The sequence below is a fragment of the Danio aesculapii genome, chromosome 16 (assembly GCF_903798145.1).
Source record: "Danio aesculapii chromosome 16, fDanAes4.1, whole genome shotgun sequence".
Classification (NCBI taxonomy): domain Eukaryota; kingdom Metazoa; phylum Chordata; class Actinopteri; order Cypriniformes; family Danionidae; genus Danio; species Danio aesculapii.
The window spans coordinates 39,454,018-39,466,760 of record NC_079450.1 but is presented as its reverse complement, the minus strand read 5'-3'; positions in this window follow the sequence as shown (position 1 = coordinate 39,466,760).

Below are 12,743 nucleotides of genomic sequence, written 5' to 3'. Positions count from 1 at the left end.
CATAAGCGCAACGTAATTTACAAATGTATAACACTACAAAAAGAACATCATGACTGCCTTTCACATATGAATCACCCTTGAATTGTGTGTGTATTTCTGACACTTGGCAGCACCCTCCTCTCATGCAGGTCACTCGTACGCTTTAACCCAGGGGTGTCCAAACTCGGTCCTGGAGGGCCGGTGTCCTGCAGATTTTAGCTCCAACTTGCCTCAACACACCTGCACGGATGTTTCTAGAAAGCCTAGTAAGTGCTTGATTAGCTAGCCCAGGTGTGTCTGATTGGGGTTGGAACTAAACTTTGCAGGACACCGGCCCTCCAGGACCGAGCTTGGACATGCCTGCTTTAACCAATTAGATGCGAGCACACTGTTCAACCAATGATAACCCACCAAGAGCACTGTAATTGTGGTACATCACTATGCACACCTTTTGCACAATCTGAGATAATTTATAATGTAAATGAATCACTTAATTCTCTATCTGCCATATTTTTACTGAATAATACGTAGGTTTTTGAATGCTTCATCAGCTCCATTCAGCTATTTTCGTTTCTGTCAGCACTGCCTTTAATTAAAGAATTAATAAACTATTACATACCAGAACCATATTTTGTCTGTTTATTATGTTTTGTGGCAAGCGGCCACATAATTAATGGGATAAAGTACATCCAGGTGGTTGTTTTCCCTGAATAATGCCAGTTAGTCCTATACAACAGCTCTTCATGGTTGGTGCCATCTTGTGACTGAAGAGTAGGTTGAAGTATGCTCCATTCAGTTGTTTTCAGCAGTTATTTTCACAGAATAATGCCTTATAAGCATTGAGATGAAAGACATTATTTTAAAAAAATAATGATAATAATCTGGACCTTACTCCTGACTTGTCACATATTGACTTTTGGTCAGGACCCCATCTTTTTTGATGCTTGGGGTACCAATCTGCTGTTGTTTTACAATGTGTGAGGTCCTCCGTTGTTTTAAATGAGAAACATTTGCCGTCAATATTACATTACAAATTAAATGGCACAAATGGCTAATATTTTTGCTGTTATAGGGGTGTGAGTTTTTATAAAGTAAAAAGTCAAAACTATTTTACATTCGTAACACTACGAACACATTTAGGCAAGGCAAGTTTATTTATATAGCACATTTCATACACAATGGTTCAAAGTGCTTTACATAAACAAGAATAAAAGAAACAAGAAAATAAAAAATGATTCAAATAATTAAAAATGATTAAAACAGAATTAGAATGTGTTAAAAAAGAATGAAAAAGACAAAATAGTAAAATTTGTCTTATGTAGCACAGTGCTTATTCAGTAAAGGCACAGCTAGACAGATGACTTGATTTGAATGTGCCTAATGTTGGAGCACATCTGATCATTTTTGGAAGCTGATTGCAGCAGCGAGGGGCATAAAGCTGAAGGCCAATTCACCCTGCTTTGAACTTTTTGAATTTTTAATTTACTTGAGACTAATGATCTGAGAGATCTGTTAGGTTTGTATTCAGTCAGCATATCTGTAATGTGTTGAGGTCCTAGGTCATTTAGTGATTTATAGGCAAGTAATAGTAATACTTTAAATTCTATTCTGAATGTAACTGGCAGCCAGTGTAAAGACCTGAGGATAGGTGTGATGTACTCTGATTCTGACTGTTCTGGTTCTGGTCAGAATCCTGGCAGCAACGTTTTTAATGAGCTGCAACAGTCTTACTGTGTTTTTGGGAAGGCCTGTGAAGAGTCCATTACAGTAATCCTCCCTGCTGCTGATAAAAGCATGAACAAGTTTGAACAAGTTCTCACTGGAAACAAAGCATCTAATTCTTGCAATGTTTTACTGCTTACTGCGTTAGCATGACTATTGAAATTCAAATCTGACTCCAGAATCACACCAAGATTCTTGACCTTTTTTTTTTGTTGTTTGACCCTGAGTGAGCCAAGGTACTCCTTCACCTTAAGAACCTCATCTCTGTTCTCAAATGCAATGACTTCAGTTTTCTCTTTGATTAACTGAAGAAAGTGTTGCCACATCCAACTGTTAATTGCATCAAAGCATTTGCAGAGGATGTCAATGTAGTCATTAGGCAGTAAGGCTAAGTAGATGTGAGTGTCATCACCATAGCTGTGATAGTACATTTTTTTTTCTTTCTAATTTGGTACTTTGGCTCATTATTTGAAGGTTGAACAGGAGAGGTGCCAGAATTGAACCTTGTGGGACTTCACATGTCATGGGTGTCCACCATGACCTATGGTCACCTATACTGACAAATGAACCTCCCCCTTCAAGGTAAGATCTGAACCATTTGAGGACCGTCCCAGACAGCCCAACATTTATGAGCACATAACCCAGCTCTTAGCACTAAACCCAACCGTTGGGTTAAGTAGCAGACAGATACAACTACAGACAAGATTTATTAAAAAAATATGAATATTCCAATTCATTGTGAGTTATTTCTAAAAGGGATTGACTGACTTGGAATACAACACAGCTTGTTTGTATTGCTTTCATATGGTTGTTTTTTTAATTTAAGTGGCTTTTTTTTTCAATATTAAATGTATTTCCAGCACACAGACTGAGACTGTTTCTCAATATGCGTTCTTCAGCGTTCTTGTGTCCTTGTGTAATGTCATCATCAACCGCCAAAGCTCAGTTCCAAAACTCAAGACCAAAAATAAGGAGGACGTGTGAAAGTTCCCAGATGTGTTATTCATATAGAGGGCGCACCGATGCAGACTTGAGCGCAAAATTCGCTCGAGAAGTCCCAGAAGTCATTGCGGCTGAATGAAGGAGGTGCGAAGCGCAGCATTTTATTTAGAATTATTATTAAAGTCTTACGCCAAAGTATTTGTCTCAGGAGTTTTCCTAAATCAGACGGTGAAAGTAAACATTACTATGAAAGTCTTTATAAAAGCATAAACGCATTAAGGGTGTTTATTTGCTGATATTCCTATTAAAATTTGTTTTATTTGTATTGTGTAACGTATATTTATAATGTCTTTTTGCATAGTACATATATATTGAAAAGGAAAAAAACAACAACTGATTGTATGAATGCTGTAATGTTTAAATAATTTTCCATTAAAAACGCATGAAGGTGTGTTTTGTCTGTGTTCTCTCAGCCTCCTGAGGTTGTTCTTATGAGGTAACATGGCAAGAGAATGCAAATCCGCTCTCAGCATTCTTGGAATTGAGAAACAGCCTGAGATGGGTTTAGGATGCAGGCTGCAGCAGGTTAAAGGTCAGACAGAGACTAAAACCTATCTAGCCACAGTTATTCTGAGGTAAATCAATACGCTCCAGCAGTCATGGTCTGATTGATCAGGGGGATTTCAGTGAACTGTCCCTTCCCTCCCAGCGACATGCACAGCAACATGTCTATTTATAGAGCTTTATCAATACAGCACTGAAAGGACAGACAGCAAAGCCTCTTCAGAAACAGACAACGCTCAGAGAATACCAATAGAAATGGGATGAGGAGAGATTTCTGATGTGACCACTGCTGCAACGTTCATCTCAGGGGTGGGGGGGCGGCGGACGGTTGGGGGGTGGATCCATAATAGTGACCCAAAATATTCTTCACCATTGCTGAAAATGAAATATTCGAAAGGAATAAATGTTCTTTCATCATTTGAAATGTAAGGGGCTGAAAATGTAGGCAAACTGAAAATGATGCAATATGTGTTTTCTCCAAGGAAGCCTGCAATACCTGGAAAACCTGTTACCCTTTCCATTCATTTCTGTGGTAGCTGATCAGAATAGCACAAGCAGCTCTGTAAGGGTCCTCCAGAAATGGACTACAATGACATTTAATGAGATTTTCAACATATATATCTTTCTCGCTAGCCAAATATTAGAACATGCATCAACTTTTGAATTACCACTGATGTAGAAATAACCTTTTAACCTGAACAAAGATTTAGTTTTCCGCTGTATATTGAAGAGTAATAAAAGGGTAGTTCACACAAATATGATCAAATACTCTGTCATCACTTGCTCATCCTCCATTTGCTCATTGTCCACTTCCAAACTTGGAAGTTTCTTTCTTCTGTTGAAAACAAGGGAAGATTTTTTTGTTTGTTCTTACATAGGGTTGCTTTAGTCAAGGGTTGCTTTGTTCAACAGATGAAAGAAATTGATCAAAGTTTAGAGCTACCTGAGTGTGAGAAAATTTTCATTTTTGGCTGAATTATCCATTAAAGGTGTTCAAGGGTACATATTTTACCCTTTTTTCAAGATTTAAAGAGCCCCTATTATACATTAAAAAAGGTCATATTTTGGTTTTAAGGGTCTCCAACAACAGTCTGATATGCATGCAAAGTCAAAAAACATTTTCATTGTCTTATAATAATTATCCCAGTGACTCCCATATGATTCATTCAGCGATTCATTTGTTCCCAAACCCCTCCAAATGCAAAACTAATCTGCACTGATTTGACCGATGACAGTCTGTTGCGATTGGTCGACATTGTTCAGCGCGAGACAGAGTGAAATGCCCACCACGGCTTATCAACAATATTGAAGTAGTAAGAGTGCATAGTGTATGTGTGAGCATACCTGCTTTTTCCCGGAAGTCTCACGTATTTCAGACCCATCTCCCGCCACCCTCTCGTTTTGTTATTTACACTCCCGAACCTAACCCCCTCCCGGTCTCCCGGATTTTCAGGGACAAATGTTGGCAGGTATGTGTGATCCCAATGCAGGAGTGCATTAAAGTTAAACACCAGCATATTGCTCTATTCTTAACCATAAGTAAAAACAGTGACACACATTCAGTATTAATCCACACAGTGGCAAAAGCTTTCACTTCACTGTCTTACACACTACATGGAAGGTCATTTTCAAAAACCCATAATGAATGTGAATGTGTCTGTAAAGTTTCAGCTCAAAACACCCATCAGATTATTTATTTATTATACCCCTTGAAATTTTTTAATTTTTTAATGTTAACGCTATGTAGCTATTTTTGGTGCCTGTGCCTTTAATGCTGGTTCTCCCTGCCCACAGTTCCAACGTGCCAGTCAGATTGTTCCTCAATCTCTGCCTCGGCTGCGTCAGATAAATAACACAGTGACAGACATGAAGGAAGCAGATCTCACGTAACGTTTGTAAGAAATATTACTGTAAGAACTTTCCCAATGATGTGTCACAGTGGACACACACACACATTGCGCACATTTAACTTTGCACTGTTTTTGCACGGCAAATGTCACAGCATAAATATTAATATTCTCTGCTGTATGTTTATACGTTATGTAAATGTACAAAATAAACCCGGTATACTGTAAACGGTAAAATCATTTTATCTTGTGTTAGGGTACTAAGGCATGAATGATTGTAGGTTTGAAAGTAAATGCCCACAAGCATGATTGTCTATGATTTTGACTCTTTAAAGGTGCCATATACTGTATTGGTTTAATAAGTTAAATTGTTCCCTGATATCTACATAGTAGGTTTATGGCTTTGGCAAGTTCCACAAATCTACATAAATAGTTTTATGAGCTAATTTATTACTCTATAAAATACCCCTTGAATCAGTGGAATCCATGATTGACCATATACAGTATAGATTGTGTCATGGATATTAATGAGCTTGCACACACACAATGTATGCTCAACAGACAAATGTAAATCAGAGTGTATTTGTTAAACTATTTTGTTAACCTTTTTTCCAATCAGAGTAATGTTAACCTATTTTGCTCATCAGATCTGTTGTGGCTAAGTTGACAGAAGATAGTCATAGAGATGCATCTCTTTGTATTTCGAACAATACAGTCAAAGAAAACACAGCCAGGAATTCATATAATCTGCATGAACAGATGACACGTGAGCTGAGTGATTTGACATGATTTAGCACACGTGTTTGTTGAAACATGCGCATCAAATTTACAATAATTTCACATTGTTTTGTCAAATTTGTTGTAGAAACTATGCAGTAGCCTATTTAATGTAATTTAGTGCAATTACATCTGAAATAACTTCAAATTTATGGCCAATTCCCCACTTTTTAAAGTGAAAATCTATCAACGTCACTCATTACATTACTTATTTTATTATTTTTAAATATTTAAATACATTAAATATTTTAAACGTAAACTTATGCATTAACTTGAGCAGCTATGTTTTCCCATGCTAACTGTCTGTTTTGCCGATGCAGTGGTGATATATGGTCATATTTTTTTTGAACAAAGTGTTTATTGTTTTTAATTATGCAAGACAGGTAACAAAAAAACACAATTCCATTTCGTCGCAATTCTTGCCCACCCTAACAAAAGAACATCACTCTCTTCTCCCCTATAGAATTACACAGAATTCTCTTACAAGAGACAATTTAAATGCAAAACAAATATTGTTAGGTACCCAAAAAACCATTTATACATTGCTGTATTTTACACATAAGTCACATTATCCAACAAAACAAAACACACAAAAAAAATAAAATAAAAAACACTATACTTAGCTAGACCTCTTGTAATAAATGGCCATTATTATTGTTGTTAATGTAGTAATTAAACGGCTTCTATAATTCTTCATATACATCCATTTTATTTTGTAATAAAATATGTTACTTTTTCCATGGCCATACACTGTGCCATGGCATTAATCCAAGTTTCAATAGATGGTGGATCAGGCCTTTTCCAGCTAAGAGCTATCATTCTTTTAGCTTGTAATATAGCATAATCTATGAATTTGCGCTGCTGAAGATTTAGTTTAAGGTTCTTTGGATATAAATGTAGCTAAATCATTTATTCAAGTGGAATATTCAAGGGTACAATTATCTTTGTAATATTAATCCCTTCCACCCAAAAGTCTCTAATAATGTTGCATTCCTAAACACAATGCACAAATGAACCCTGAGCCGCTCTGCATTTAAAGCATATATGGTCATATTTGCCATAAATTTACATGAGCACATCAAGTTCAGCTGGAGAAAAAAATGCTGATCTTTTTTTTCAGATGGTGACTCGTAATATCTGTGCTTTGATAAAGCATTTTTATAGCGCTTTTATGATTGACCTAACTCAGATCAGCTTATCAGAAACAGAGTTTTTAATCTCTCAGTAAGTCAACTCAGAGTTGGTTAAACCTCCTTACTAAAACAGGCCCTCATCTTAAGTGGACCGTGGAGTTTGTGGTCCTGTGCTATTACTATATTCTAGCTTCAAGCATGGCAAAGTTGCTTGAATCTATGTTCTGTGTACCGCGCCATTTGAATCACATCCAGATGAATTAGCCTAAATCAGAGGTAACAAATGAATCGAAAGCCACGCTGCTTTACAAAACAATTAACTTTATATATCAAAAACACACATTATTTTACACAACTATGAACATACATTTAACACATTTGTGATAATCCTGAATTGAATTGAATTGAATTGAATTGAACATTTGTGATAATCCTTTTATCAATGATCACCATTGGAGATTCCTGAGTTTGCAGTAATTGAAATGGCAGCACAACAACAGCACTGGTCTGCAAAAGTGCTTCTCTAGCGTGTATCTGCTCGGCAAGCGCCGCGGCCGGGTGCCTCTGCGCTAAATTGGGTTGATTTTTAGCTTCCGATGACGCGATGAACTAAAGTAAGCATTCTAAGCACACAGATGTGATTGTATGCTTTGGGGACCAGTCGATGCTGATCACATCCGTGTAATCGTTTGAGTCAAAGGGTTGAAAGTGTATTATTTTTTTCTTTCGTTATTCGGTATTCCTTCGCGTACCACTGGTACCATAGTTTGAGAACCACTGTCCTATGTCATCCTATGTTTAACACACCACCATTTCTGTTTAAAAAACCTTTAGCAACTTTGTTCTGAGCTGAATTAAGCCCTGCATTTGTCTCTTGTTATTTAACTACTTAAATCAGTATGTGGATGCAGAGTTTAGACATTCTATTACATAATAAAGTGCCTCATTTTTTTTAATTGGCTTTAATAATTTTGATCGATTGGCTTCGATCTGACAGCTCATACTTTTATAGTACTTTTGTAGTATATATATATATATATATATATATATATATATATATATATATATATATATATATATATATATATATATATATATATACTTTTTTTTTTTTTTTTTTTTTTTTATATGGTACAATGACTTCTATATTGTTGAAAATAACGAGAAATGTCTTGGCCTCTTTAAGAGAAACTTTAATGCTGCTTCTGAAAAACCTATTCTTATCTCGGATAATTAACTTGCATGAGTAATGTAGGTAAAATACTGTTTGTCTAAAATAGTGCACCACAAACCACATATATATGTCAGATATCTAAATTAGCTCAAGTTGAGTCACACCTTCCACAGATAGTTTCTATTAAAACTGGAGATTTGTGTTGTTCCAAACCTTTTGACCTCTTTTTGATGTAGAACACAGAAAGTATTTTGAGTCAGTTGTGTCCAAATAGTTTTGAACATTGTTGGCTTTCATTGTATGTGAATTATACTTCTAAATATCTTGAAAAAAGATAGGTTTTTATTATTTCAGATACCACAGACCCCCTAAATAGAGCCCTGCACGGGCCTTAAATCTAAGCTCTAGCCTGGCCCTGGCCCGAGACGCACAGGCTGTAGCTCTGCCATTATCCAACAGCTCATCAAAATTTTTGGCCCGAGTCCGACCCGAAGCACGTTGTTTTTGTTCTTCAGCCAAACAGCTTATAATGTTACAGCCATTAAAATAGACCAGATTTGTATTTAATAGAAAGTTGATGTTTTTTTTTCATTTTGTTTTTTATCAGAATAATTTAGTTTATTTTATAATTTTAATAATTTATTGATTTTTTTTCCCCTTAAATGTAAATTTTAGTGACATCATTATTCAAGAGTATGTGGTCCACAGTAAGTTTACTCAATTTAAATTGTGCGTTGTGCATAACCAGTTGGCTCATCATTTAAAGTTGTCAATATTTAAAAAGTTGACCAGAAGTTTGCCTTTCCTCTAGTGTTTTTCACAGTTTTAAGTTCGCCATTGGAAATTTTTCTCTTTATGTTCTCCATTCAAATTTTTCGAAAGCAGGCCGGGATATGCGTGCTAGCTTTGACGTGAAAATTGTAATGGAATATGAAAAGGCTTGTATAGTTAAACAACTAAAATTTTAGACAGCAGGAATATAATATTGATTATTGATCATTTCAGCACATTTTTCATTAATTAATTTAAATGAAATCAATGTACAGTATATTACATTTTTTAAATAAAGTTATTGTTGTTTACAAAATAAAATGAAAATTGTTAAAAAATAACCCAAAAAAAAGATTAACTTTTTTTTGGCTTAGTCCCTTTATCATCAGGGGTCACCACAGTGGAATGAACCGCCAACTTCTCCAGCATATGTTTTACACAGCGGATGCCCTTCCAGAAGCAACCCAGTACTGGGAAACATTCATACTCACTCATTCACACACATACACTACGGCCAATCTAGTTTATTCAATTCACCTATACCGCATGTGTTTAGACTGTGGGGGAAACTGGAGCACCTGGAGCAAACCCACACCAACACTGGGAGAACATGCAAACTCCACACAGAAATGTCAACTGACCTAGTTGGGACTCAAACCAGCGACTTTCTTGCAGTGAGGTGCCAGTGCTAAAAATAAAATATTTTTTTCCTGTCAAGACTTTTATGCAGAAATGTTGAAACTGACCTGCTCTTTCTGGGAAATTTCTACTAAGTGTAGTTCATTTATTTTGGTCCTTTTGTTCAATCTTTTTCACTACTTTTTGTTTGTAGTATTGACATCCCATTCAGCATCTGCTAGCCTAAAGACAGCTTGTTTTGTGTTTAATAGACCTATTCTGATTTTTTTTCTTTTTATTTTCCTCTTGTTTCCCCTTACTTCTCATGCATTTGTTATATAGGCTGCCTAAATTTAATTCATAATTCACTTATTGTTTAAAAATAAACTATAATTTGTCGAGACTGTATTCTGTTTTATTTGTACTGTAAATCTTTTGTTGTTTTGCAATAAATAAATTAATTAAATTAAAGATGATCACGCCATGTGATCGGTCATCATTGACGGCTCCATTTTAAACTTCAACCCTGCCTTCAGCTCCAGAAGCGAAAACGTCAAAATTCTCTACATTGCAGCATATCATATCAGTTACATTCCAGTTACAAATGTTGCACACTTAGGATCAAATTCATTTAGCTACGGAAGATCAGGTTGTATGTGGTGTGGCTTTGCTCTACTTAATTATCCAATGTGTCCGTATGTCTGAAATATTCTGAAGCCGCAACACTATTTTGTTTTGCCCCATGAGATATCCACTTTTTCAAAGAAAGAAAATATATATAACATTAATGCACATCAGTAACTTTTTTAATGTATGTTCCTGTAAGAAAACATTGCAAATAATTAAAAATCCAGCGACCGCAATAATCAAACCCTTGGGAACAACTGTGGTCGGAACCAAAGTTCACAGTGACTGCGTTCTCTGGACTCCTCTCAAGCGGTGGACTTCTACATTCTGATTAAACCACGTCATAGCTTATTACCAAAAAGTTGACTTAATTTCAACTCTCCTCTATGCCCACACCAGTAACCATACACCATAAATGACTTTTCGGTGTGAATGTACATTTAGCCAGGACAGATTACTGTGCATATTTTAGATACATGACAATTATTATTTTTTAAATGTCAACTGTTTTTTTTTTTTTTTTAAGAAATGTTTGTAAAAGAAAAAGTTTAGTAAACAGCTATATTTTGCTTGTTTTGAAACAAACATTTAAAATTTGTGGCTAAGAAATAATTATTTAATTATGTTTGATGTGGTCAGAGATAAATTTGGTAAACCCTTCACTTTGAGCTCTGAAAAGTCATGTGGAATAAAAACTAATTGTAATATGAAACAGGGCGATGCAGTGGTGCAGTAGGTAGTGCTTTTGCCTCACAGCAAGAAGGCCGTTGGTTCGAGCCTCGGCTGGGTCAGTTGGTGTTTCTGTGTGGAGTTTGCATGTTCTCCCTGCGTTCGCGTGGGTTTCCTCCGGGTGCTCCGGTTTCCCCCACAGTCCAAAGACATGCAGTACAGGTGAATTGGGTAGGCTAAATTGTCCGTAATGTATGTGTGTGTGAATGAGTGTGTATGTGTTTCCCAGTGATAGGTTGCAGTTGAAAGGGCATCTGCTGCATAAAACAAAAATGCTGGATAAGTTGGCAGTTCATTTCGCTGTGGTGACCCCGGATTAATAAAGGGACTAAGCCAAAATGAATGAATGTAATATGACATGATGAAACCATGACCCATTTGCTTATGCTCATTAAGCAAGCTCATACACGACACACAAAAAGTGAAATGAATGAGGAGGCATGTGGCCATAACACAAAGTCTATATTAAGTAATTTTATCATGTCAAAGTCATATTTATACATATAAAATATATTTTCCCAACAACAAAATTGTGGCTAGTGAAAATGCAGAGTGGCTAGTAATGTTGGAAATCTACTAGCCACAGTAGCTGGTGATCAAAAATGGTAATGTCAACCCCTGCCTTTAATCAAATCAAATGATAAATATTTTATGACAGTATTTGCATTTTGACCATTTGTTGCCAGGGGTCCAAAAGTGGTGTAGAGTAAAACTCTACATTAAAACATCAAGCTTTTTTGTTTCTTTTTTCTTTTTTTTCTTTTTTTTAAGAGAGAGATTTGTAAAAACACAAGAACAGAACATATTTTGGTTAACTATTCAAGCAGGTCCATTGGTAAATATGAGTCAGTAGGTATCTTTTCTTGCCTTATTAGTCACTTCCACAGAAATACATCAAGTAAACAAAAGCAGCACTTTCTGCACATTATCTGCTCCAGGCTGCAAAGTGCTCTCACCCTCAGCCTGAATGTCCTGCAGGAAATACCAGTGGAGGCTAGACTGACTAACCTAATAAAAGCACAGCGCCTAAATCATCAGATTGAGAGGAAACATGCTCCATAGAATACAGCCAGATGGAGATACTAATTGTGTTTGGACCTCCAGTCAACAGCCCTGAAGCTTTTGGGCCTTTTTTAATGTCCTATCGAGTGACTGTTTCAGGATCGGAAAAGAAGTGACAAATTTACACAGAGGGTGAAGGACAAATTCGCAGTGAGCAGAGCAGGGAAAACCTCAGGTAAAGCTGAAGGAGCAGGGAAAGAGAGCTGATGCAAGTGTGTGAGCGTCAAGCTGAAATGTTGCCAGTCTATCTGTGAGGTGCAATGCCCCAGATGAGCCGGGACCCTTGGGAGGACAGAGATTTCTGCTGTGTTTCCAGGTATACCTCCAGCAGCGGCTCCCCTGCCACAGGCAACCTGAAACCAGTGCGTCCTGCTGTTGACGCCACAAACAATTATGATGAAACTCTGAGGGGAGCAAATACGTAGCCATGCATGAACACCACGTATAGGTAAACAAACATATTTCAATGTGGAATGAATCAACCTGTTCTTTTGTAGGAACTCACCAACGCACACACTTTTTCCTGAGGTTGTTAGGTTACCGCAGACTAAAAATACAAATCTACGCATCAATTGAACTGTCCTCCCATGTCAGACAAGTTATCCAATACAATTTCTTTGCAGTTCATTGCTGTTTATGCTTGGGAAATTGATGGCTAATCTGTGTGAATGTAGGCCAATTTGTACATACTATCTGTCATTGGTTTAGCGATTGATATATTTAGGAGTGGAGATAGGATTGTTTTGTCCAAAGAAGCAGAAGATTAAAGTTTAAAAAGTAATAAAAAGGTATTTATCT